General features: G+C 37.3%; 1 protein-coding gene and 1 pseudogene across 32 annotated transcripts in view; both read right to left on the bottom strand.

Annotated features, from left to right (window-relative positions):
- The window catches only part of MAPK10 (mitogen-activated protein kinase 10), a 580,859-nt gene that overhangs the window by 22,699 nt on the left and 530,213 nt on the right, over positions 1-27,947 (bottom strand). The gene's annotated exons all lie outside the window — the stretch shown is intronic.
- On the bottom strand, positions 78-3,529 carry LOC100389750 (noelin pseudogene; annotated as a pseudogene). Its single transcript, XR_013533032.1, has one exon. The product of XR_013533032.1 is annotated as a noelin pseudogene (transcript).

Raw genomic sequence — 27,947 nt, 5'->3', positions numbered from 1 at the left:
CAGTTCCTGCTGCAAATACAGGAGTTTCTTCCGACGTCTGTGGCCTGCCGGCTCGAATGGGAGAAATGTGGAGGTAATGCCATCCCTCGATGTCAGAGTCCGTACTGCTGATGATTTTTCACAATTACTTTTGTTAGCAGTATTGGTATCTTTTTGGCAGTGGTTTCACAGGAGTTTCCTCGCGGTGAGGACGTGGGCCCCTGGCTTCCAGGCGCGGGGAGCTACAACTCGTCAGAGCGGATGACGTGGAAGAGGGTCATGTTGTAGAGGATCTGGTGACCATTGTTCCAGGCGTACAGCGCGCAGTCCTTGGGGTTGTAGTCCAGCATGGAGATGTGGGAGTATTTGTTCTGGAAGGGGACGTCGATGGAAGGGGACTCATAGGTGGAGGCGTTGGTCTGGTGGGCGTAGTGGTCCTTGGTGCTCCCCGAGTAGCCGTTGGTGACATACAGTGTGCCACAGATGATGAAGGCCTCCCCGGTGCTGCGCTTGGAATAGCTCGTGTTCCACGTCTGCAGCGTCTGCAGGGACACGGGGTCCAGCCTGCTGACCACGATGTTTCTGGTGTTCTGGTTGGTGGCATACACGGCCCACAGCCCGCTCTCGTCCACCATGAGGTCGATGTCCAAGTGAACGCCCCAGGCATAGTGGTACATGTTGTAGCTGGCATAGTCCAGGCTGCGGGTCTTGAGGGTGGTCTCTGTCTTCAGGTCGAACCTGATGATGATGTGGCTCTGGAACGTGTTGAAATAGATGGACCCATTGTACACCACCTGCCCCCGTGCCCGACCAGGGGTGGGGGAGGTGGTGCGAGGTGAAATTGTCCGTGTTCATGAAGTCCACCATGGATTTGTACTCACGCACGAAGCGGTTGTTCTGATAGCCATCCATGTACCACACCCGGTTATCGCCTTCTGGGGCGAGAGGGTCTGTCATCCAGGATCCGAACCTAGAGTCGGAGGTCTTGACTGTCATGGGGTCACTGATGCCCGTCAACTTCCCGCAAGATAGTTTTTGCATGCATGCATGGAGGCTTTTTTCAAGATTGGACGCTGCTCTGAAGTTAATCGTAGTCATAGGCGCCAATTTCCTCTTGCAGCTCGTTAAGCACTGATGTCAGATTCTGGACCTCCTCTTTAAACTGCAATACCAGTTTGGCATCGGCCTTGTACTCTTCCGACATAGGTATCAAAGGCCTAAGTTCATCTATTTTCGCTTTTATTGCCTTGAACTGCCTGGCCGGGTTGCTTATGACTCTCCTCCACCTGTTTGAACTTGGACTCCAGTCCTTTTATTTGTTTCTCCTTCTTCTCCGCGTACTGCAAGTCTTTCTGGGTCCACCTGTCCAAGACCTCTATGGATTGAGACATGTTTGGCACCTTCTCCAATAGCTGCCTCAGCTGTTTTGTGCGGACACCCGTGAACACATGGTCTGCTGTGGGGCAACCACTGTGCAGATACACCTGCCCTCACTGTCCTGGGCAGAACTGTACACCTGCCAGCTCTCCTCAGGGTTGGTGGGCAGCACCTGAGTGGGTTCAGTGCCCATCAGGACGAGGAAGAGGAGGCTGAGGAACTTTCGGGCCGGGTGCATGTCTCGCTGCCGCCTCCAACGACCTGGCATGCGAGGGCCCTGGGTGCTGGCGGGCTGGCAGCTGCGTGGACGCAGACGCACTCCAGTGGCCCCGGCAGGCTCCACGGGTTCCGGTGGCGGTGGTGGCGGCGGCGCCTGGCTCGGGTCCCGGCGCCTGGATTCAGCACCTGGAGCGGGCAGTGCCCTGGCTCTGCTCTGTTTTTTCTTATTAAGCTTGGCAGTTTGATGACCGCCAAAAGATGCATGGTTATTAAAGGGCTTTAAGCAAGAAGGGTATATCTTATTGCAAAATTAGACAAATCAGCAAATTCATTGAGGAAATGTGTAACATTTTGATTTTATATTACCTTGAATCTACACACATAGAATAAGTTTTCTAAATTTATTTAAAAATTCTGACGATTAGGACTTCTTAAATTTTCACCTTTTAATTAGAAAATTAAAAATTTGGTAAAATGACTCTGATGAAGTACTATATAATATTTGCTTTTATGGTTTTATTTGGCTAATGAAAGTTTAGCATGTTCTATTTTTCTCTAAAACCTTATATTCTCTGTGGCACCAACAGCAGCTAATTACCCCCAAATGGAGCTCAGTATTTGTTTCACAAATAATCTTCCAACAATCCACCAAAAGAATGAAAATATTATAGCAATATGCACAATTATCAAACGAATCGATTAGATATATTTAATTCCTATGATTTATCAGTAATGTGACCTTATACTATCATTAAACAATGACCTGGTTTCTAAATATCAAAAACTTCATTACCTTCCAAAAGTAGATAATGGCATTTTGTGATATACCATCGGTTGATTATTAAAAATTGCTTCAGCATGGTTCAGGAACTATGTCTGTGTTCTCAAACAGATATTAAACAATATACTACTACAGATGAAATAAAGGCCTATTAAAAGTATGAGTTGAGTAGACGTCAGCAAGATGATAAAAATGACTCTCCAGTGCTCCCCCTCCCACAAAAAAACACCAATTTGAACAACTATCCACACACAAAAATACCTTCACAAGAGTGCAGGAAACCAGGTAAGAGATTTCAGCACTTGGATATAGCACAGAAATAAAAAAAAGATGCATTGGAGAGAGGAAGGACAGTTTTACATTATCTGCTTCTCTTGCCCCAACACCAAACAGCACAGCATGGAGAGAGATACCCTCCACATGATGGAAGGAGAGAGAAGTGAGCATCAGACTTTGCCTTAAACCCCAACACTGGGCCTGCCTATGTAAAACCCACCACCAAAGAGACCCTCACAGTCCTAGACTCCAGGCTAGTACTTGTGGACTGCATTTCCATACCTTTCCCAACACTGATCAGGAGCTCGTAGCCCTAGGCTCAAGGTCTTTACAGCAGACTCGGTCTCTAGGCCACTCTGCTGCCAGGTCTACCTCAACAGCCCAGCTTCTGGAACTTCTCCAGCAGTGGGTTGACTCCTATAATCCTGGACTTCAGGTTCATCCCAGTAACTTGCTATCCCCTGCAGACTCAAACTCAAAGCCCATCCCAGAGCCAAGTAGCCCTTGTGGACCCAGCGTTAAGGCCAGCCTCTGCAGATATAAGCGTCAGATCTGCCCTTGTGTAACCAGGCTTCAGGCCCATCCATGTGGACTCAATCAATAAGCCCAGACTTATGGATCTAAACTTTAGGCCCAACCCCATAGACTCACCCATCTGCTGTCCCAGGCATCCAGCCAACCTGCCTGAGGACTCCAACGGCAGGCTACTCTTAGACCACACAATGGCATGCACAGGATCTATGGGCAGGCTGACTAATGAAGAGTTTTCTTGACAAAGGAAGTCTGCAAAGTCTGGAATAAGCCCTTACTTCTTCAAATACACAGACAGCAATATAATGAAATAAGAAACATGAACAACCAAGCTGACATAAACTACCACCAAAAAAAAAAAAAAAAAAAAAACACAGAAATCTCCCAATGGCTGACTCAAAAGAAATGGAAATATATAAATTATGAGACAAAAAATTCAAAATAACAGTTTTAAGGAAGCTCAGCAAACTTAAAAAATTATTGGGAAACAATATAATAAAATCAAAAAATAATAAATAAAACATATTTAACAGAGAGATCAAAATTATTTTTCAAGGACAAAAAAAAATTCTATGGCTGAATATAATGAACGAAATGAAAAATGCAATAGAGAGCATCAAGAGTAGGACTAATCAAGGAGAAGAATTTGTAGTCTTGACAGGTTATTTAAAAATACATGGCCAGAGGAGAACAAAAGGAAAACAAATAGAGAAAATGTATGTGATTTTTGGGAGAGCATCAAAAGAGAACTTTTTTTAGTTCAAGAAGAGAAAGACAAGGGGGAGGAAGTATGTTTAAGGAAATAATAACAGAAAACTTTTCAAATCTCGGAAAGATATATTCAGGTATAGGAAAGTTAAAGATCTCTAATCACATTCAATCCAAACAAGATTACAACCAAGACATATCATAATGAAATCAACAAAATCAAACTCAAAGAAAGGATCTTGAAGGCACCAAGAGAAAAGAAGCAAATCACATTTAAGGGAGTCCCTATCAGGCTGGCAGTAGATTTTTCAGCAGAAACATTACAGGTTAGGAATATGTGGGATGAGAGAGTAAAAATGCTAAAATTAAAAAAAAAAGAAGAATCAATTAGGAATACTGTACCCAACAAAGTTTCCCTTTAGAAGGAGAGATAAAGACTTTCTGGAACAAATGTTGAGGGAATTCATCACTATCAGACCTGTCTTACAGGAAATGCTTAAGAGAGTCCTTCAGGCTAAAAGAAAAGCATTCTAATAATGACACAAAAACATGTGAAAGTATAAAACTCACTTATAAATGAAAGTACACAGTTAAACTCAGAACACTCTAATACTGTAATGGTGATGTGTAATTCACCTATATCTCTGCCATGAAGGTTAAAAGACAAAACTATTAAGAATAATAATAGCTACAATAATGTGTTAAGGCATCTACAATGATCTGATCTTTGACAAACCTAACAACACAAGTAATGGGGAAAAGATACCCTATTTAATAAATCATGCTGGAAAAACTGGCTAGCCATATGCAGAAAACTGAAACTGGACCCTTTCCTTATACCTTATACAAAAAGTAACTCAAGATGGATTAAAAACTTAAATGTAAAACCCAAAACCATAAAAACCCTAGAAGAAAACCTAGGCAATGCCATTCAGGACATAGGCATGGGCAAAGACTTCATGACTAAAACACCAAAAGCAATTGCAACAAAAGCCAAAACTGACAAATGGGATCTCATTAAACTAAATAGTTTCTGTGCAACAAAAGAAACTATCATCAGAGTGAACAGGCAACCTACAGAATGAAAGAAAATTTTTTGCCATCCACTCATCTGACAAAAATCTAATATCCAGAATCTACCAGGGACTTAAACAAATTTACAAGAAAAAAATAAGCAACCCCATCAAAAAGTGGGCAAAAAATGTGAATGGACACTTATCAAAAGAAAACATTTAAGTGGCCAACAAACATTTGAAAAAAGTTCACCATCACTGGTCATTAGAGAAATGTAAATAAAACCAAAATGAGATGCCATCTCATGTCAGTTAGAATAGCAATTATTAAAAAGTCAGGAAACAACATATGCTGGTGGGGCCATGGAGAAATAGCAATGCTTTTACACTGTTGGTGGGAGTTAAATTAGTTCAACCTCTGTGGAAAACAGTGTGGTGATTCCTCAAGGGTCTAGAACCAGAAATACCATTTGACCCAGCAATCTCATTACTGGGTATATATCCAAAGAACTATAAATCATTCTACTATAAAGACACATGCACACTTATGTTTATTGCTATTTACAATAGTGAAGACTTGGAACTAACCCAAATGCCTATCAATGATAGACTGGATAAAGAAAATGTGGCACATATATACCCTGGAATACTATGCAGCCATAAAAAAGATGAGTTTATGTCCTTTGCAGGAATGTGAATAAAGCTGGAAACCATCATCTTCAGCAAACAAACAGAAAACCAAACACTGCATGTTCTCACTCATAAGTAAGAGTTGAACAGTTAGAACACATGGACACAGGGAGGGAAACAACACACACCAGGACCTATCAGAGGGTTGGGGACAAGGGGAGGATGAGCATTAGGGTCTTAAAACATATGAGGATCTTAAAACCTAGATGTTCAGTCAGGCATGGTAGTGCACACCTGTAATCCCAGCTACTCAGGAGGCTGAGGCAGGAGAATCGCTTGAATCTGGGAGGTGGAGGTTGCAGTGAGCTGAGATGGCGACATTGCACTCCAGCCTGGGTGACAGAGGGAGACTCCATCTCAAAATAAAAATAAATAAATAAACTAATTATTTTAAAAGATCTAGATATTGGGTTGATAGGTGCAGCAAACCACTATGGCACATGCCTATCTATGCAAAAAACCTGCACATTCTGCACATGTATCCCAGAACTTAAAGTAAAATTTAAAGAATGTGTTTAGGAATACAAAATATAAAAATATGTTAATTGAGACATCAAAAATTTTAAATGTGGGAGGAATGGTGGAGTAAAAGTACAGTTTTTTTTAATGCAAGTGAAAAGTTATTATCAACTTACAGTAGCTTGTTATAACTATAAGATGTTTTTGTAAGCCTCATGGTAACCATAAAGTAAACATTTATGGTAGATACACAAAAGATACAAAGTAAGGAATCAAAGCATACCACCAGAGAAAATCATTTTATCAGAAAAAAAAGAAAGGAAGAAGAAAGGAACAAAGAACCTACAAAAACAAAAAACAATGAGCTAAATGGCAGTATTAAGTCCTTGCCTATCAATAATTACCTTGAATGCAAATTGATTAAATTCTCCAAACACCTTGGATATGAAGGGGACTGAGGGAATAGAAAGAAAGACTCCAAGACATCTCATTATCCAGATGACAACCTGGATACAAAGTACTGCCATCAACTGGAAGGAGGAGGAAGCATAGATTTTGTGTGGAGAGGAGACATGGCCAGTTTAATATTTAATACGATGAAATGCAATGCCAGTTTCAATTCCAGTAACTGTTAGGTTTATACATCTGGAACTGAGGCCAGCTCTATGGTACAATGTAGAGATTTTGAGTCATTTATGATAATTAAAATTAAGGCTGTGGTGGAAGATAAGACTCCCAGAGAGAAAAGAAATTAGGGCTATAAGAAAAAAATTCCTGGGATGCACAATTCTAAGGGAAGAGAGAACAACTCACATCTAGGAATGGAGGCTGCAGAAGAATAGGTGTGCTGCCATCACAGAAATTAATGTGCAGTGGTACAGGAAGTAGGGTGTTGTCAGCTTATTTAAATGGGCAAATACATGAGATACCAATTTTTTTGGACTTGGCACCTAAGAAACCACCGGTGAATTTAGAGAAAGTGGTGTCAATGTTTGAAAAGTGAACTAGAGTAATTGCGCATAAGCAAGGACAAATGTTTTACAGAGACTTGGCTATGAAGCTGGACGACATACTTCCATTGTTAAAGGCAGAAGTGTAGTTAAAAATAAATGTGTGCTTTGATTCTTTGTTCTTTGAAATGAAAGAGACTAGAACATGTTTATTTGTAAGAAGTAATTGCCACTGGAAACTAAGCCATAGGATACACACAGGGAAGGACGAGACCCACATTCAGGAAAGAAAGGCTATAAATAGAAGAGTAAGTATCCTGGGTTTTTCTGGATCTTATGTAAATAACTCTATCACAGCGTTATCATTTTTTTCTCCTTAACATCTTCTTCTTCCTACTATCAGTTATAGAAAATGGATTTTCATATATGATCTCATTTAGTCTTTGTGATAACCCTCCTATTCCAGGTATTCAACTGAAGCACACAAAGATTTAAAAATCTATCCGTTAGTAGCAGAGGCTATATTTAACCTCAAATCTAACTGATTACAAAGTCTGTGTTCTTTGCATTTTTCCACCCAAGACTTATAGTTCCTACTAATTCAACCTACTGAAAAATATTTTAACTTTTTTTTAGGCAAACGAAGCAACAGAGAACAGCAGAGAAAATGTCGATGTTGCAAATTTCCACGTCCACTCAGAGGGGCGAGAAAGTGCACTATATTGTGATGCTGCCACCTTGTGGCTAGAAAAAAAAAGACAATAAGTAAGAGGTGCTTTGTGTGTGTTTTCATCATTTTCACCAAGTTGCTCTAGTCTATGGTTTCACTATGGCTGCATAAAGAAATCATATGGGAGTTTTAAGAATACTGTTGACTAGATTCCACCTCAGAGATTCTGATTTTATTGTTCCGGGGTGAGGACTTGGTGACAGGATATTTTTTAAAACTTCCCAAGTGATTCTAACGTGCAGCAAAGATTAAGACCTCAGCTCTAACCACTTACACAGTACAAAAACAAGTGTTGTCATTTGCCTAATTATGCTTTATTTGTATCGATGCAAAAGAAAACATTCTAGAGAAAATAGGTGATTTTTCTCTCAATCTTCAACGACATCTATTTCTTGGCAGTACAATGATTTCTGGGCAGATTTATGCTATGATTTTAAAGAACATGACAAAGAAATTTGTAAATTGTAATGAAAGTGGAAACAAGATTTGTGTCTCAAATCAAACACAGTCTGCAGATTAAAGTGAGCAGGGAGAATCTCTAAGCCTCATAATAAGTCACAGGTTTTCTGAAAGGAACAATGGAAAGAGCACTGAACTTGAAGCACAGTTGACTCTGGCACTAGTAAGATGAGTGACCTTGGGCAAGTCACTTAGTTTGCAATGAAAGCATTTCATCTCCTGCTTTATTCAAGACAGAACTAGTTCCAAATGTTGAACAAAGATCATACCAGGTAATTCAACAAAACTCTCTTAAATACTTGCAATGCACAAAGCAATTCCATGTGTTATATTGTGTTATATATGGGAAGCACTAATGTTGCTTAGAGATATCATAGCACTAGGTGACCAAAGGAACCTTTGAAAGCTAGTAATGCAAATTTTAATTATGATATGAACTGAGCGTAATTGGAAAGCTTAATTACATAATGCTTTAGTGGTTTGGCAAAGAAGTTGAATTCCATTTTCTCTATTTTTTATTCTGTTCTGTAGTTTCAAATGGTAGTTCACTAATTTATTAGCTCTACATCATCAAAAAGTGTAATCACGTCTTGAAAATGAAATTTCTCTTTCCTGCTTCTTGAAAATTAAAATTTTCTATGGTTCTTTAACTGAAAAGTCTCAGTAATTGTACCACCAATCACCCAGTGCCCTGGTCATGAATCTTTCTTTCTTTCTTCATTCATTAATTTAACACATACTTATTAACCCACTACTATATGCTATTAGTCATCTTGAATTCCACCTCCCTTAAATTCCAATTTAATTACGTACAATTCATATTGATTATTAGCTTCTTAACATTTCTCAAATATTCTGCCCATGTCTACAGTAATTTAGATTACTATAGCTCTATTCCCCTGCCTTCTATCTTCCTTTTCTCAACTCCAGTTCTACATTGTGGACAGAGTGACCCTTTGGAACTTCAAATCTTGTAACGCTATTGTCCCACTTGCTTCTTAATAGCTTCCCTTCACCCTAGGCTAGTGTGCGTGACCCATGACAATGCTTGAGAAGTCCTTCCTTATCTGGTCCCTGTTTATCAGCCCCAAATAATTTCTCACCCTTCTCCACTGAGTCACTCGGAAAGGTTTACCATTCTCCCCACACTCTCTGGACCCTGGGATTTTTGCATATCCCCTTTCTTCTGCCTGTCTTTCTTCACTTTGATAATCTCTTTTTCAGGCCTTCATGTTCCTGTTTGAAAATTAATCACTCCAAGCAGCCTTTACTAACCCACATTATCGAGTTATTTGTATGTGTTTCCAGTGTACAATAAGCTTAAAATCTGGAATATGTATCATCAACATTTACTTATTTATCTTCTCACTAGACTGTGGGACAAAGAATTGAGGACAAAGATTGTGTCTTTGTTCACCAGTCCAGAACAGTATAAAGTACATGGTAAACATTCAACAAGTATGAACCATTGAATGAAAAACAATTACTGCATTCAAAAATATGCCATATATTAACTTAGAAAAATAGGTCTGGTAAAGAGATGAAATAAACTATCACATGTCTGACATTATTTAAATAATTTTTAAAAAACCAAGTAGATTCCAGCTTTTGATATACACATGTTAGCCACACAATCATGGGCAATGTGCTTGACAGCCATTAACATCTTGAGCTTTCGTCTCTTCTATTGTAATGCAGACACATTATTCAGGAAATAAAGCCATGACTACTAAGAGCCAGACAGTGTTCTAGGTAGTTGAGATAAAGCAGTGCCCCAAAGAGTCACCATCTCTTTTTTTATGCATCTTAAATTCTAGTTGATGAGACAGACAATAAAAAGAGATATATAATGTCAAACAGCGACACTACAGAGATAAAAGATTAAGAGGCTAGCATGTAACCACAACAGAGTACTATTCTAATTTTTTTCCTTTCTTTTTAGTTTTGTTAGCTTCTTTTTTACTTTACTTTTTCAATTATTATTATTATTATTATTATTACTTTTACAAACCCTTGGTCGAGGGCTGACTTTCAATAGCACATCATACTCTGCTACATATGAAATCCCAACCTAGAAGCAGGTTGTCTACTTATGGTTTAGTGCCAGGTTACTCATGAATGTGCGTTGCGTGACAGGCAAGGGGGTGACCAAAGAGCAGTATTCTAGATAGGATGGTCATAAAAGTCTTTTTTGAGAAGGTAACACCTGAGCAGAGATTTGAATGAAGTAAAGGAGGGAGCAATGTGAATATCTGGCAAAAGAATGTATCAGATACAAGGAAATACAATACAAAGACCCTAAAAGGGGGAGCTTGCTTGGTGTGGTAAGGAAACCACAAGGATGCCATTTACTGGAGCAGAGTGGAAAAGGGAAGCCTAAAGGTGACATCAGGAGGCAGGCAGAAGCCAGAACAAGTAGAGCAATGTTTTCCAAGCTGCAGTCATGAAAATAAATTGCTGGGTCATCACTAGCACCTTTTTATGTAACCAAGAAGAGTAAAATGAGACAGAAAATATCAGTGCAGGCCGGGCGCAGTGGCTTAGGCCTGTAATCCCAGAACTTTGGAAGGCCGAGGCGGGTGGATCACGAGGTCAAGACATCGAGACCATCCTGGTCAACATGGTGAAACCCCGTCTCTACTAAAAATATAAAAAATTAGCTGGGCATGGTGGTGCGTGCCTGTAACCTCAGCTACTCCGGAGGCTGAGGCAGGAGAATTGCCTGAACCCAGGAGGCGGAGGTTGCGGTGAGCCGAGATCGTGCCATTGCACTCCAGCCTGGGTAACAAGAGCGAAACTCCGTCTCAGAAAAAATAAAAAGAAAAGAAAAGAAAAAAGAAAGAAAGAAAATATCAGTGTATAGTTTTCCTTTCATTTGTGTGTGTGTGTGTGTGTGTGTGTGTGCGTGCGCAGGCATATGCACGTGTACACGCATGCTGGGTTGCAATGCAAAACACCCCTCTTACTATCGGTTATGACAAAATTTGAAACAACACTGTGGTAGGGCCTTGCAAGCCATGATAAGTACTTTGAGTTTTATTATAAATATGGTAAGAAGCCATTGGAAAGTATTAGCTGAGAATGTGAACTGTTTTACATTTTAAAAGGAAAACTCTAGGCATTCTGCGGAACAGACTACAAGGAACAAGAGTGGAGCTGGGAGGTAAGTTTCAAATTATTACATGATCCAGGGTAGATGGAAGAATGAGAAGTGGTCCTGAGTCAGGGTATATTTAGAAGATAAGCTCAGTTAAGAGTTGTTGAGGATAGTCATCATTTTCTCAAGTTTTTAGAGAGGTTTAAATAAAATTGGATATCAGAAAGGGTTTTATAAACACTAGAGAAGTGCTCAGAACCGTGTAGTTGGGTTCAAGTCAAATGACATTTACTGACCATACACTATGCACCTGCCACTACTCTCACTGTTTTCTCTGCACTCAGTAGATAAAGCTGAATTTCTGCTCCCAGGGAACTTTGCAGCAGTAGAGTTGGGGAAGATAGACATCAAAAGGAATCATTGCAGCATAATGCATGATATGATGATGGCATATGGAAGGTTCTAAAGAAAACAAGTTAACTTAAAATTCTGAGAAGGACCAGCTTTTGTTGCAAGCCTTTCTTTTAATAGGCAAAAGATCCCATTAGCCCCAATGATATTCTATAGAACAAATATCAGCTAAAAGTGAACTAGAAAATAGTTCTAGGTGAAAAATAAACACATCGAACACAGAGATTGCTGAGTCAGTCTATTAAAGCCACATGTCATTTGCACTTCTGCATACAGACACAAAACAAAAGCAAATGAACAAGGGAAAAATGAACTTCAGCCCTCCTACATTAGTAACATGAATCAGTAAAGAGGCATCCTGGAGACATTAACCACAGAAAACCACACTCTTCCAGTTAGCATCAGTGAATAGCCCCAGGATACAAATCCACAGTGAACGAAGAAACATAATTACAGAATTAGAAATGTTATTAAGGAAAATTGAGTATACTTCACTAATGTTGGAGGGATAATATCATATTTTAGGTTGAAATTTAATAATTTTTTTCAATTCCAAAGTGTTCATTAATTAAAACATATACATACTTTTTGTTACAAATCGTTATTTTTCCCCTTCTACCACTAATCTCTGTGAAAAAGTTTAGAACATGACATAAAGGTTCTAGGTTAATGAAGTCTTTCAAGCAAGCATAAAGACGCCTGCTAATTTAGTAAAAACTGCCCCTTCTACATACATGGATTCAATGTATTTGGCACATTATATAAGAAAGCATTTGTGTGCCACATTTACATATGAGATGTTTATCAGAAAGAAAGTGGCAAATATGATTCTTCTAAATTCATTTTAATTCTAAATTTTCTAAGTATAAAAATTATTAATACCAACTTTGTGAAGAAAAGTGGACTTCTTAAAGGATACGGTGATGTCATGAAACAAAGATACGTTGAGAACCTTGGGCTTATTTGTGGGTGTAAGTAAAATCATGTTAAAATTCTGTAAACAAGTGTACTAACACCTGGAGGTAGTGGTAGGGGTTCTTCTGGCTGCGGTAATAAATAAAAGGAGCATGAGTGGAAAGGTTAAATAAAATAGTCAATGTGAGAATTATTGAAACATTTTATTAATTCTGCCAATATTTCTGAGAACCTACTGTGTTTTAGAAACACATAGTTACGTAAACAATGTAAATGAATGAGACAAAACCTCTATCTTCAAGTTGCTCCAAGAGCAATAATTTCCAAGGTATGTGTGGTGGGGAAAGGGTGCTCTGAGGAGAGAGATTAGAGAACAGAATCACTTGAGAGTGAGGGTTTATTTTCAATCAATTAACATGCCCAAAAGAATCTGCCATACCCAACATCAAGAATCACTGCTTTGATAAAGACTGACAAGTTGGCCAGGCATGGTGGCTTGCACCTGTAATCCCAGCACTTTGGGAGGCCAAGGCGGGTGGATCACAAGGTCAAGAGATGGAGACCATCCTGGCAAACATGGTGAAACCCCACCTCTACTTTAAAAAATACAAAAATTAGTTGGGCATGCACCAACTAATTATAGTGGTGGCATGCACCTGAAGTCCCAGCTACTCGGGAGGCTGAGGCAGGAGAATTGCTTAAATCCAGAGGCAGAGGTTGCAGTGAGCCGGGATCACCCCACTGCACTCCAGCCTGGTGACAGAGCAAGACTCGGTCTCAAAAAAAATTGACGAGTTGATGACATTAATGAATTGATGACTGTCTCTCAGGTATGGTGGGGAACAAGAAAGACTGAGAAACAAACACAATCACCAAGTGCTATATTCTAATATAATGCATTACCGTTGCTCCTACTTTTGCATTTAATAAATACATCTCATATAGTGGATTTTCTTAAAACAGAGCTTGCCTTTTCATTAAGTAATTACTCTAAGGAGTAATTTTAAAAGAACATAAGACTAACTTAGCTTTTGTGTTAATGTTAGGAACTGGTAACATTTCCATTTCTCTTCTGTCATGTAGACTAAAACTGTTAGGTTTAAAATAGTTCAATTTGAACTATTTTACCTCTACAAGTTTTAAGAAAACTCTCTTAGCAACATCCTATGTTTTCAAAGTTTATTGGATACTTTCACATATTTTATCCTTTAAAACATGATTAGACAGGACATTTCATGGGTAAAGAATAGTGATACAATTATACCACCATCTCTGAATGTCATTCTTTCTTCATTTCCATTGCCATTGAAGTCCATTTTGTCATCTTTTATCTCAACTACTTCACCAGCTCCTAAATAATCTTTCTACTATATTATCACTTCATCATTTGGGAAGAATGATCTACCTAAAACACGAATCTCATTATATTACTCCCTGATTAAAATCCCTATAGCCGTCCCCTACAAGCCTGCAGCTTGGGCAACCTCTGGGAATGACTTAAAGCTGTTTCCTGACCAGGGCCCTACTTATATTTTTAGCTGCATTTCTCACCACTCCCTACCCTGATCACAGTGAATTAACTCATTGTTTTCCAGGGGTGTCCTGGTTTGTCTTCTCTCCTGACTGTGAGCAGGCTGCTTCCTTTGCCTACCAGATTCTACTCTTCCACTTCACTTGGCTGACTCTTGCCCATCCTTTAGGTTCTATTTGAGACTTTTCTTCCTCCTAAAAACCTCCTATGTCTGCTATAGAATGAGTTATCCCTTATTCCTTTGTGTTTCCATGGCATTTGGTTATAATAACTTATTTACTTATATATCAACTCTACTATACTAAAAACTACTAAATAACAGGAATTGTGTATTTTTATTATTAGAATTAGTGAATCCTCAATAGCAGTGTACACTTGAAGCTTAATAAAATTTAAGCGAATGAATGTGGTGGATCTGTCCAAGGTATGATGAGACATTGAATCCATGTCCTCTACTTGTTGACCCACAGTGGTTTTCATTGTGCTCTGCTGTCTCCCAGTGCCATGACCCTGGTCTCCACGCTCAGCAGCTCTTGGTCTTCTCCCACTGTCTGTCTACAGCCTTTGCTTTGGAAAGCTAAATTATGTATGGCTGTATTTTAAATTAATTAACTGCAAGCCAAACCAAGTTTTTTTGCTTTAATTCAAGCTTAGCCTTCCATTCTTGGGGAAGCTATTCATCATTAAGAAAACTTACCCGTGAGTGTGCATGTAAGAATTCTGGCTAAGAATAAACTATTTTCCATTATTAAACAATAATGGTGAAAGAAGCATGAGCAAGCCTGCCTCAGAAAAAGAAGTGGTAACAGATTGCTGTACTATGGAAACAGCATTCTGGCATATATGTCATGAAACAAAGTCACCAAAAGTTCTTTCTGCTAAGTCCAAAACAACACTCAGAGAGGAAATTTTCAGAAAAAGTGTTTGAGGCTTAGCTAATTTATCTCTCACTTTTTACAGAGGAACATCAAAGGAATTCAGTTTTCAAAATGCACCTAAGGCTAGAAATCAGATTCTCCCTGGAATTAGAAACTGTGGGGAGCGTCTTTTGGTTGGCAATTAAATGGATTGTTTTTTTTTTTTTTACAAACAATACATTCTATTCTCTTTCACAAGATATTGTAGGCCATTATTCCACAAACAACCCTATGAGTCTCATATGAAACCTGCAGCAAGTTATGGAAGTGTTTTTTATCATTCTTACTACCGCCTCGCCATTAGAAAGGGACATAATAACTTTATTGTAGCATATACTCTGGGAAAGATCATAAACTTTTAATAGACTTGTAAAAAGGGAGTGTAACCTTTTCAATATTCTGTCTCATCTATTCTACCTTCTCCTCATATATAACGAATACCCTAGAGGCTAAGTCATGGATCAACACTTGGGAAAAAAATGTTGAGATTCAGCCTTTTCCTTGAATCTGAAGGTTACCTTGATTTAGCACCCAAGAATAGTTTCTGCCTTGCTTTTTTCTGGTTCTTTTTGCAGCTCTTCTTCCAGACTTGTAGTCTATGTAGAGTTGTGATGACTTTCTGACTTCATGTCTATTGTTATCATTTAGGGATTTAAAAATGCCAGCATGAACATCCTACAGTGTTTAAAGCTATCTTCACATCATCACACATATTCATTTTCAGCATCATTATTGAGTATACTTTCTGACCATATTCCCCTCTCTCTTAGAATGTCACACTTCTTAGTTTACTTCCTAATACTGACAGCATCACCAACTCAAAGCATGACTTCTCAAACAGGATGTTTGGTTAATTTTTTTGTGTTTTGTTGTCGTTCATTTGTTTGTTTTACCTTTTCGCTGCAATGTACAACATAACAACCTTCTTAGAAAATGGACAAAAGAAACAAACAAAAATCTTTGGAGACAAACATGGCAGGGGGAAACAAATATTACAAAAGAAGTGAGTCCTTAGGAAAAAAAAGTGGAAGGAAAGTATGAGGAAAGTTGGATCTGTCATTCTCATGAAATCTGCATTATTCATTGCAGAATAATGCAACAATAAAGCTATAAGTCACGTGTCAACTGAACCCCTGAAAGCCTTACAGCATGAGCAAAGAACTAGCTACTTGAAGAGTAGACAGTGGCTGTTAATTTCTATTTTATGAAAAAAAAAAAGCCATTTTAAAATTGTCTGGGACCATAAGAAACTATTTTTGTAATGTTAACAGTTTTATAAAATCACAATAATAAAAATTGAAAGCATAATATTTTATATTTATTAGTTACTTCTGCCTCCACCACTTTCCTTAAAAAAAGTAGGACCTTTACAGATGAAAAAGTATTTTAATAAAAATTTTAAAATTATCTGAGGAGAAGTTATTTCCCAAAAACATGCATTAAATCTTTTTGTTATGTCTATAAATTATAATCTAGTCTAAAAGTAAATTATCAGCATTTTTGCAGACCCTTTTCTACACCCACTGAAAACTTTCTTCACTAGATTCCTGATTTTCACAACTTTAAGAATTAAACTTGGAGTAAAGGAACTTCTAAGATCTGAAAAAGCCTGTGAACTGTATGTCCAGAAAGATGTAAATACATAATTATAGGTAGAAAATGTTGGGAGGTTTTTCAAAAGCCCTCATAAGTTCCTCCAAGGAACCCCCAGGGTTCATAACAAAGGTCAGTGCTAGATAGTAAGTGCCTAAGGGCAGGGAAATGCCCTCCTGTGTGCATCTCTAGATCCTGCACAGTGTCAGCATTCATAGGGGTGCTATAAACATTTGTTATATTGAATCATGCAGTATGTCTATACTTGGATGGTGGTGTTGCTGTTGTTTAAGACAGAGTCTTCCTCTGTTGCCCAGGCTGGAGTGCAGTGGTGCAATCTTGGGTCACTGCAACCTCCACCTACCAAGTTCAAGCCATTCTCCCACCACAGCTTCCCAAGTAGCTAGAACTACAGGGGTGAGCCACCATGCCTGGCCAATTTTGTATTTTTAGTAGAGACAGGATTTCGCCATGTTGCCTAGGCTGGTCTCAAACTCCTGAGTTCAAGGGATCCACTTGCCTTGGCCTCTCAAATTGCTGGGATTACAGGCATGAGCCACTGCACCTGGCAAGTATTATTGTTTGTTTGTTTTGTTTTGTTTTGTTTTGTTTTGTTTGAGAAGAATATAGTATTTAAAAGTTCATAATGCAATTAAACCTCACTGATTCTGAGAGCAAAGAAGCAAAGGAAAATGTGTTAAATAACAAACCTGCTACTTTAAATAAGCCTCTAGGAACTTAAGCAGGGCTGCTCACCAAATTATTCTGCTGAGTACAGAACTCATGTGGTCCTTAAATTACAGGGTTGATATATAATAATTAACATGTAGGCCTTGCAGAAAACAGTATCACCTCTGCAGGGCATATCATTTTCTTTATCGATAAAAGTTCTTTACTGAAACCACAATGATATGAGGATGGGTAGGAGTGCCTTAGAGTTGCCCTTGCACATATATACACAGTGGTTAAGAAGAGATTCTTAGATGACTGAAAAAAATTCAAGTCTGGTTTAATTGTTTTAGCAACATTACAAGTAGGCCAACAAGGCAAGAATGCAAATTACCAAAAGAGTTATGTTTCCTAGAGATTTGCCATTTTTGTGGCCTCTACTTATCTCAAGGCAAAGCTGTCTGACAGAGATTCTTTCTTCTAACCTACTCCTATTCTTTTCTCTTTTTTATTCTTCCTCTTACTATAAAATTTGGTAAATTTTAATTGAATAAACATTTCATAAGCTCCCACATGGATTTCTTTGCTTATCTCTTAGAAGGAACTCTAAACAGGAAATATATATATGTGTATATATATTATCTCACAGTTTATGGATCACATCTGAGGCAGATGACACAATTGGATAACTCTTTTTTTTCAGGATGAAACATATTATGAAAATGAAATATGCTTTCACAAATGCCCACTACCTCGAGATAAATAGGTGGAACTCACAATATCTCAGAGATCACCTGGGAGAGAAGACATAAAATCAGGTGTTTGGAAGAACCTGACAGAACACCTTAGCCATAACTTGGCCTTTCAGAGAGCAACAGGTGTGGAACGTTCTAGAAAAATATTGTTGGCTCCCTTCCCCCCTTTTTATAAAGTATTCTCTCTCAGTGATCTGTTCAAAAGCTTAACAACACTCAGGGTCTAAAGCGCTAAAGCTAAAACATGAAAACAAAAACCAAAGCATGGATTCTATTAGACAACAAAACATGTCTCTCCTGAGAATGAACAATTCAGCCATTCCAGTTTTTGACACCTGAGAATCCTGGATTAAGTGGATTCTGAATACCCCAATGAATTAAAATTAAGATGAATATTTCTCTTCAGTAATATAACTTGTTAAAATTAGAGACAAATGAATAAGTGTTTCAGTAAAATACATATTCCTATTATAAGGCATATAGGGAGTGGGGCTCCTAAAAGCAGGTGGCTAACTCTATCTACAACATTTTGACAAGCTCCCACCAACATAATACATGGCATGAAAACAATCCAAAGTCAATTCAAACGATATCTTCACTTTAAGCAGCTGAGGCACTGGGCAAGCAAAATTTAATGAAGCTGTATTTTCTATGGAAGGCAATTAGTAAATTGCTCATATTTTGCAGCTGAAAGAATACATCAGCATGAACAGATGGAAATTTAGAATTCCAAAAATGGAATTAGAGACATTGATTTAACTTTCACCAGGCAAATGAAAACCACAAAATATAAATTGCTCTTTCTATAATTAAGTACATAATTTAGAGTGCATCAAATTCATATCCATTGTTGCTCGTGTTTCTTCCTCCTCATTTCTAAATTTATATACATTCTGAGTCTAACAAACCTACTTAGAGAGTTCAACTCCACACTGAAAGAGTCTTCTATGACAGATAGATGATACTAAACTATTTCTCAAATTAAGCCTGCCATGGGTCACACTAGCTTTTTCACAGCATGACGCATGCTGCAATAAGAATCCTAAGACTCAAAGAGGTAGTCCTTGTGTCAGGACAGATGGAGAGAACAGCTGAGGGAGGAATTCAGCCAGTTTATTAACTCCATGTGAGTAGACCAAATCATATTTAAAAGAATTCATAGGGACATTTAGTCTGAAAAACAGAATTTAAATGATGGCAATTTTAGAATGGAGAAAAGAGGATAATGATGTCTTATAGTACAACATCACTCAGTTACCTCTTTGTCTTTCTACCTCCAGGAAATAAAAGGTCACCAGTGACCTGCATACAGATTATAGACCAAACTGGTGATAGGCACTTGGGAAATACGTGGACTGATTGTCAAGTTTAAAATATACAACAAACACTATATAACATATTATGGAAATAAAATCACTAACATGCTAAATATTTCAGACACTTGAAATTATTCACATTGTTAATTATTCTTTCCTTATTCTAGAGTAATCTGTCTTACTAGTGAAAATATTTATGGGACTTAGATAAAATTTTTGTTTGATATTTCTAAAATGCTAGAAATAACTTGAGAAATCTTTTTGAGAATAAGCCCCTTTATAAAAACCTCGAAATAGGTCTTTTCGAGAAAACTCAGTTGATGTGCTTTGTCGAGTAGAGTAATATGTTTAGTCTATAAGCTTTCCAAGTTGAAATCCAAAGTAATAAGCATATTTCAAAAAATCTAAAGAAGCAGAAAGGGGAAGCTTATTAAAAGTGAGCACACAGATATAGCAGCAAGAAACAAACTAGCAATAAAATCCAAGGTCCTATTCAGCATGATAGGTACTGTGAATCTTTTCTATCAATAAAAAGCAACAGAGGATTTTTCTACCCATGAAATTTTTTTTAAAAAGTTTTCTTATTGTTTTAGCTGAACGGAGTTTTGCCTTCTTAATAAAAATTTTCAAATTTCTATGAAAAAATCATTAAAAAACTCAAGATTTACAGTATTTAAATATTTGATAGGCATTTTCTGCCACTTGAGAGTTGCTACTAAATTTTATATAATAAACTTCATATGCAAACTGACTTCCTTCCAAGGCAAACCGAGTAACAGCAAACAAAAATAATGTCTATTAACTATTTCAAGTACATAACTGTAATCTGTGGGGAAAATCAGGAAACAAAAACCATAGTTTCAGAATTTCAGACGGATTCGTTATTCAGAAATTGTCTTGAAGACATGCCCTAACCTTTTGATATCACTCATCAAAGGAAAATGTCATTGACAAAGACTTTAATCCCCTTTCCTCCCAATGGAAGATACAGTCTGAACAGAGAGCTGTTTGCATTTACAACTCTTTTAAATCATCTTCTCCAGATACTTCAAGTTTAATGCACAGAGCTACACTCAGATAAACCGATTTAATAAAAGAATAATAAAATGTTTGAAGCAAACATGTATATTTTATTCAGTGGTTTATCTCCAAATAGTAGATATCTACTGATAAACTATTTGAACATTAGATGCATCAAATTCATATTCATTGTAGCTCATATTTTTCCTTATCATTGCTACATTCATATATATTTTGTCTAGCAAAATGTATTGCTTATAGTTATGATCAAGTATATTTATAACCCTATTCTTCACCATGTTGTTTCAGGAATTTACTATGGATTTAAGAGAATTCAGTAGAAGACAACTGGCAAAGCTACAGTTAATAAAGTTAGAAGCAATGCAAACAAGAACTCATTCATGGAGTAGATTTGATAGAGCAAGTAACAGGATATTCATAATTAAATGATATTAGCTTTTACAGTGAAAATGGATTTGAGAGAATTAAAAGTCAGTGGTAATAAAGAATGAGAATAATTCTTTCGCATCACCATCAATCATCTAAATTATGTTTGAAGACTTCAGATGGCCAATAAATTAATAGATAAATCTTCAAACAATAAATTAAATATTTTTATTTAGTTGCTGTAGTAAATAGAAAGGTTTAATTTATAATTTAAAGATTTATTTTTATATTTTTATGTTTAGCATAGCAACTTGAGGATTCTTTGATTTTCAGTAATAATCTAAGCATTTCGGTTACCAAGCTTGGTCAAGACTTTTTGTTTATTTGTTTGCTTTTTTCCTGTCTCCCAGGTTGAAGTGCAGTGGTGCAATCTCAGCCTACTGCAACCTCTGTCTCCCAGGTTCAAGCGATTCTCCTGCTTCAGCCTCCCCAGTAGCTGGCACTACAGGGGGCCACCACCATGCCTTGCTAATTTTTGTATTTTTGGTAGAGACAGGGTTTCACCATTGTGGCCAGTCTGGTCTCAAACTCCTGATCTCAAGTGATCAACCCACCTCGGCTTCCCAAAGTGCTGGGATTACAGGCGTGAGCCACCTTGCCCAGCAGGACATTGTTTTATATTCAGTCAAATAATAATTTAAAAATTATAGCTAAAAGTGGATGAGCATAATTTGTTAATTATGATTCAAAGCAGTTAATGCACATCTGGTTGAAGATTAGCAGATTCTTACTGCAATTTCATTATAACTGATTAACATTTCAAGGGACATGGAATTTCAGATTCTATAGTCAGGAAATCATACACTAAACAAGTTAAATAATTAAGTAAAGTAGATAACTCATATTTGGAAGAGTGTATTTTGTTTCTTTAGGAGATTATAAGTTATCAAAGATTCCCATTCAATAAAAATTGCTATTAACTATCAGAAACCTACCAAGAACAATAAAAGAAGGAACTTGTTGCTTTTCATTTTTTGTTTAAAAATTCAATGCTGAATCACCATCATCTAGGTCAGTGTGGAACACAGAGTGTGGGCTCAGTAAATATTTAAAAATAAGTGAATAAATACTAAACTGTTAACAAGTAGTGAAAGCTTATTTGAATATCTCTGTTGGATAAAAAAGAGAAAAGAAGTATGGAGTGAGGAAGAGACAAAAAAGGAAGAAATAAAGAAGAGGTGAGTAGGAAGGAAGAGACAGAGGTCTTTCCTATGGCAGCAGAAGAGTAGATTTACAGCAACCTAAAAGAAAACAGATGGCTGAATCCTTTCACTCCCCTCATGTCAATGTTGTCCAACATTGTCTCAACAAGACTGTAGCCCTACAACCAACAACTGAAAGATGAACATCAACATGTAAATGGAAGGAAGTGCACACATTCAGTGGAAACCCCAATGAGAAATATGCTTCTGCCAAGATTATCAGGTTAGTATAGTACTCGTGATTTCTTGGCAAGAAATCATGAAATACTAGAAGAAATTAAATAGTTGTTAGAAGGATTCTTTCTTAACTTTACCAGTGAAGGTATCTGAGCACCTCTTCTAATATCTCAAGTCTCCTCACCCGAGGAATTGTGCTCAGTTCCCTGGTTACTTCTCTTTTGCTTAGGTGTTTCATAATTGTGAATAAGGAAAGAATGACCTGGTAAATGCCAGCCCTGGAAATGTGCCCACAGATGCTGTCCTCCCACTTTCTTTAGTTGCCCTTTTTCTCAGGGGGCTGAACTGTGTGTGTTAGGCTGTATTTCCTATGTTTGTCTGTTAGCTCCCTTAGGGTTGGTCTCAGCCAACAGGAGGGAGATACCACCAGGAGACAGAGGTGGGGGGAATCTAGGCCATTTCTCTCCATACTTTTTTTCCAGAAGCAGCTGTATCTTATCTGTGTCTGTGACTCCAGCTCCCACTGGACAGGTCTTTACTACCTGTGCTCCAGTAAACCACCACCAAGCTCTCATGTTAATAGTAGCTTCCCATTTTTGCTTATCTCTGTGTTGGTCCAAGACTATCTGCTTTTGACTTCTGCATTGCAATCTGAGAACATCCTTATCTCTGACACCCTTTAAACACCCTTTAGGGTCTCATCTGCTTAGACCTCTGATCTTAAACCACATGTCTCTCCTGACTGCCCAGCTGGCCTTGACTGCCTGGCCTACATATCTACATCAATTCTCTCTCTGGACTGCTCAGATCAAGCTCTGGAACCTGTTCTACTTTGACCACAGGCTTCTGATTCCCTTCTCTCACCTTTCTGATGCCATGTTGAGCTCTATTCCATTCACCTCATCATGGTTGCTGGTCCTATAGTTGATCAAAGTTGAAAAGCGGTACTCTGAATGTTGATGTTTGCTGAACTGCAGGACAAAACTACCCTACAATGATCTCTACGTTCCCACTTCAGATTTACCTTGAACAGATTTTCAGACACAGGCAATATCAAAGTCTACATGTTTATGTCACAAGAAGAGTAAAAATAATGTGTATTTCCTGCATGGTTGTTCATTCCTTCCATGCATCCTCTTTGGTAATATCCAGTAAGATACAGTGGCAGACAAGAAGATGGATAAAATCATGTCAGTAACTCTGCTCATGGGGCATGAAATCTATGATGGTCTTGTAATAAAATAGCTTAATATAGTCAGGTTAACTTGATTCTATCAATTTTTTCACTGTAGGCAAAAATAACATAATCCCTAAAGTAATGAACTAGTAAATAATAATATCAATAAATCATTTAAGACCCTCTTAATCACTTTACATTATAAACAAACAGTAAATGTGTAATAGTGTTGGCTATTCTGGGCTCATGTTTTCTAAGTGCTTATTTTAATTGAACTCAGCACAAATACATGTAAGTGTTACTCTATTTCTCAGGTTGTACTCTCACTGGGAATCCAAAGATCAGGTTGTTTAATTCAGGATCTATATTGGTAGATTAAATTCCCACCCAACCCTGTCACAATTCCCAAATTAATCTTGAATTAGGTAAAAAATAACAAGCTCAGCACTGGCCCTTTTTACCAAGTCACCTTCCAATCAAACTGGCTGAATTAGTTACACCTTTTCTCTTACTCTAGTTGAGGATGTCATGTGTCCTTAGATTCCCAAACAAAACATGTCCACTCTCTCTCTCTGTGGTCTACATTATAGCTGGAGTACCATTTCCAGGCCTCATTTCCAGCATTCTCTTCTGGAACTTTCATTTGGCTGCCACACAGAAGTTTCTATGTTTCCTGCCAGCTGGTCCTCTGGGTTCTCGAGTACCCCAGGTTCACCCACTAGAGAAAAATATTTCAAAACACCAGTGGCCCAAGAAGCTCAACCTGCTTCTCTGCCCTAATTCCCAGAGTAAGGTTTCAGCCATTAACAACTATATCTGAGCCTCTCTGAAACAGAGCCTTCAACACAATGGTCTATCTGGTTGATCACCATTGGCCACGAAGCTTGGTCCCAGCACCTCTCCCATCTTAGGGGATGGTTCTAGTCTCAAGTCTAGAGCCTTCCTGTTAGTCAAGACTTGAGGAATCAAAAAGTGCCCATTGACTCCAAATGTTTGTAATATGCTTCTTCATGACGATTTCTTTGAGTTTTGAAGTATTTGGTTTTGCCTGAACACACATCTCCCTCTCCCGCTTCCTCTCCCTATGCCCTTGCAAGGAACAAGAACTGTAGGACGGAGCCTTTTGTAAGGCTGTCGTACTCAGGAGCTTTCTTGAAGTGCTCTGAAATTTCTGGCAGAAATAAAACTGTTTTTAAAAATAGTTACAGCTTATGTTCCTCATAAATCCCCTTCTTCTGTGCTGTGAGAAATAGTTAATCAACTCTTCCTTAGCTTGGAGTTCACTCAGGTGCTCTTAAAGGTGTGCTGTAGCCTCACTCTCAGGGGTGAATTCACCACTGCATCCTAGAAGGGTGGCTAAACTCAATAATCTGGTAAGAGATAAGGCAATAAAGCTTCATAAACAATGCATTTTCCTCCAACAGGGCACAAGGAAGATATTAAACTGAGTTCCCCAAAACAATCCCAAATATCTCCTACTTTTCCCAAAGTATAGAGAATAATAATCAGGATTTGTGGGCTCTGTACTCTGTCTTTATTTTGTTTTAAACTAATGACACTAGATGCTCTTCTACCTGGCAAAGAAGAGGTAGGTACACATCAGACAACAGTAAAAGAAAAAATGGACCTAAAATCATGTGGGAACTAGATCATCTTCATCATTATTCAAAAAATAAATGTTGTGGAATATTTCTGCAATATCTTGTCCAGCTAGTCTTTTTTACCAGATACATATATCCTTTTCTAATATCAAAAGGTAGTAAAGCTATGCAGGTAAAAGTCATAATAGTAATAGTATTATAAGGGTAAGAATAATTTATATGATTCTTACTGACTGCTAAGCACTTGTTAAGCACTTTATGCACATTAACTCTTCAAAATCTCAGAATGCTATGCTGTACATATGATAAGAAAGGAGAACTTTCTCAGTTTAGAAAACTGAATTGCAGAAAGGTTAAGAAACTTGATCAAAGCAAATTAGTAATGGGCAGAGCATAAATTTAAACCTAACTCATCTTTCATATCTATGAAGATGCAAACAACTCAACCAATTACATTTGTGTGCAATATATTTGCCCTCTTAATGAACACTGAACTAGAGTTAGAGCATCTTCCAATTGTTTAATGAAAAAGCATTGACATTATATGCGACTTGCATGTTCCATTTTGAAACCACACTTTGTTACTCTAAACATTATTTGAATAATAACTTGCTAATAATTTTAAGTTATTTCAAAATATTTATGTACTATTACTACACAGATAGATTACTTGGAGCTTAGCATCGAATTTTAAATATTTTCAAACTCATGCATACATGACAAATTTTTCCTCTTAGAATTATGAAAAAATTCATTCATGTGCTCTTCTCATTTGATTTTTGTACTTTGGTAGTTTTGGAAACATGATAAGATAGATCATAGTATGATTAATAGCTTAGTACACATAGCATATCTATACTCTTTCCACTTTTCATCTAAATTATCACATTATCAGAGTTTCTCCTTTATCGCTTGTCCTCTTGACATTATTTACATCCAATGAAACTTATTTTTCTTCTCCCTCACCTTTAAATTTCCTTCCCTCTCTAACAGCACCTGAATTACTTGAAGGCTCTTTGATCAGAATGAAAATTCTAATTATTTGATACTTCCATTTATTTGGATTATAAAGACATACCAGAGTACATTTTGCAAAACAGTCTTGTCAGTCCTGGCAGAAGATACATCACTCTATTATAATTTTGCCATGTGTCAATAAAGAAAGGCCATCTTATTTTAAACATATGTTCACATGCAAAAACAGAGACGTGAATTCTAAGGATATTGCAAAAAGCATAGTTGACTACTGATTTTGCAGAAAGCATAGGTGACTACAGACTTCAGGATCTGTCTCTTCTTAGTTGTGACCACTGTGATGCACTTCATAGAATAATAAATTGTTCTTGCCCTAGTATCAGGATTCCCATCTCTTCACTATAAAATGTCTAGATGTAAGACATGTTTACCCTTGTATAATCAATGATCCCAGTCTAGATGTCAAATAATTGCTTGTTCTGTGTATTAACTGATTTCTTTTCCTGGACCTGCAGCCTCTATAAGATCCTTCCCCTAAAATTCATGCATCCTGCCTTGTTGCTATCCATGCCCTAGCATGCCAATATGAAAATGGTTAAGAAAAAGGCTCTACCTATTTTAGTTTCCTAAATTTTATCTTTTCATTCTACAAGGAATTTTTTCATAAAAAGTTAAAATAAATTTAAAAACTCATTGATATTATTCAGTATGATGTTGTTATAGATTCCAAGAAACTATCTCTTTTATAGGCAACATAATTACAAGTGAATTACAAATGCAGACTTTATTACTCTAATTAAACTCTAGGCCACAACCCATTAAAACTAGATTATACACATTAAGTTAGATATAAGAAAAAATAAATATGCCACATATTGAGGCATAAATTAACATGCCTCTAAATCAATGAGAAGAAGCAATTTTAAATAAGTTACATTTATACCACATTTTTATCAATACAACCTAAAATATTTTCTTGAATTTCATCGGAGATAAAATTTTTATACTTAATTTTCATATACATTTACATCATATTTTCTCTCACCTACTTCATTACTTCATGCCATCTCAAGAATATCTTTTCAAGTATTTCCCAAGAGTGAGACACTAGAAGAGGTTCTATATTTTAGTTGTAAGAATATATATTAATTTTAGGAGCACTATAATTAAACTCAGAAATATTTAGTTGTAGGAATTTTATTTTGTAAGAATCAAAAATGACTAAAAATTAACTTGAGGCAAAATGAAACTTCAACATCATTGTAAAATTAATTAAGAGAGCAGATCTTTAAAAAAAATGTAATGCAGGATGGTTACACTTCGGTTTCCACATTTGGGAGACTCATTAATCACTTAAGTGTTTTCTCTGAAGTTTTTAAATGCTTAGAGATTGGGTTACATTATGAAAAGGAGCCCTTGAATATTGTGTCTGTAAAGTTCAATTCTACTGAGTCCTCACTGCCATCTTTCATATCTTCTCTAGTGAATAATGAAGAAATGAGAATTATGTGTTTGAATTTGGCACCTTTGACATGGAAAAACACAAGGTGAAGCAGCGGAAAGAAAACTGAAAGAAAGTGAAAATATCCTCAAGAATACCTTGGGGAAATCAACAGTATTTCAAATGAAAGATTAAGAACAAATCCAAACAAATGAATTTGAAGGTATTATGTAAAAGAAAATGAGATAATTTATCACAGGTACCCTAAGAATTTGAGAAGCTTTTCATGTTTATGAGAGAAGGTAACATTGCTGATAGGAACATTTAAAGGTGGTACAGAAAGGAAATTCTCATCAGGAGACCTGTAGAACACACATGGGCAACAGCAAGACCCCCTTGCCCTGCTCAGCCTGGATCCATACAGAAGAAAGGAGAGAGGTAAAGATAAAAGAAGGAGGTTGAATAGAAGGTATTAAGTGGTTAAAAAATATTTTTTTAAGATAGAAAGAGTCAAGCTTCTGAGAAGATTCT

This window comes from Callithrix jacchus, chromosome 3 (assembly GCF_049354715.1).
Source record: "Callithrix jacchus isolate 240 chromosome 3, calJac240_pri, whole genome shotgun sequence".
NCBI classification, from domain to species: Eukaryota; Metazoa; Chordata; class Mammalia; order Primates; family Cebidae; genus Callithrix; species Callithrix jacchus.
Note: the sequence above shows the minus strand (reverse complement) of the source record. Positions and strands in the feature narration are given on the sequence as shown.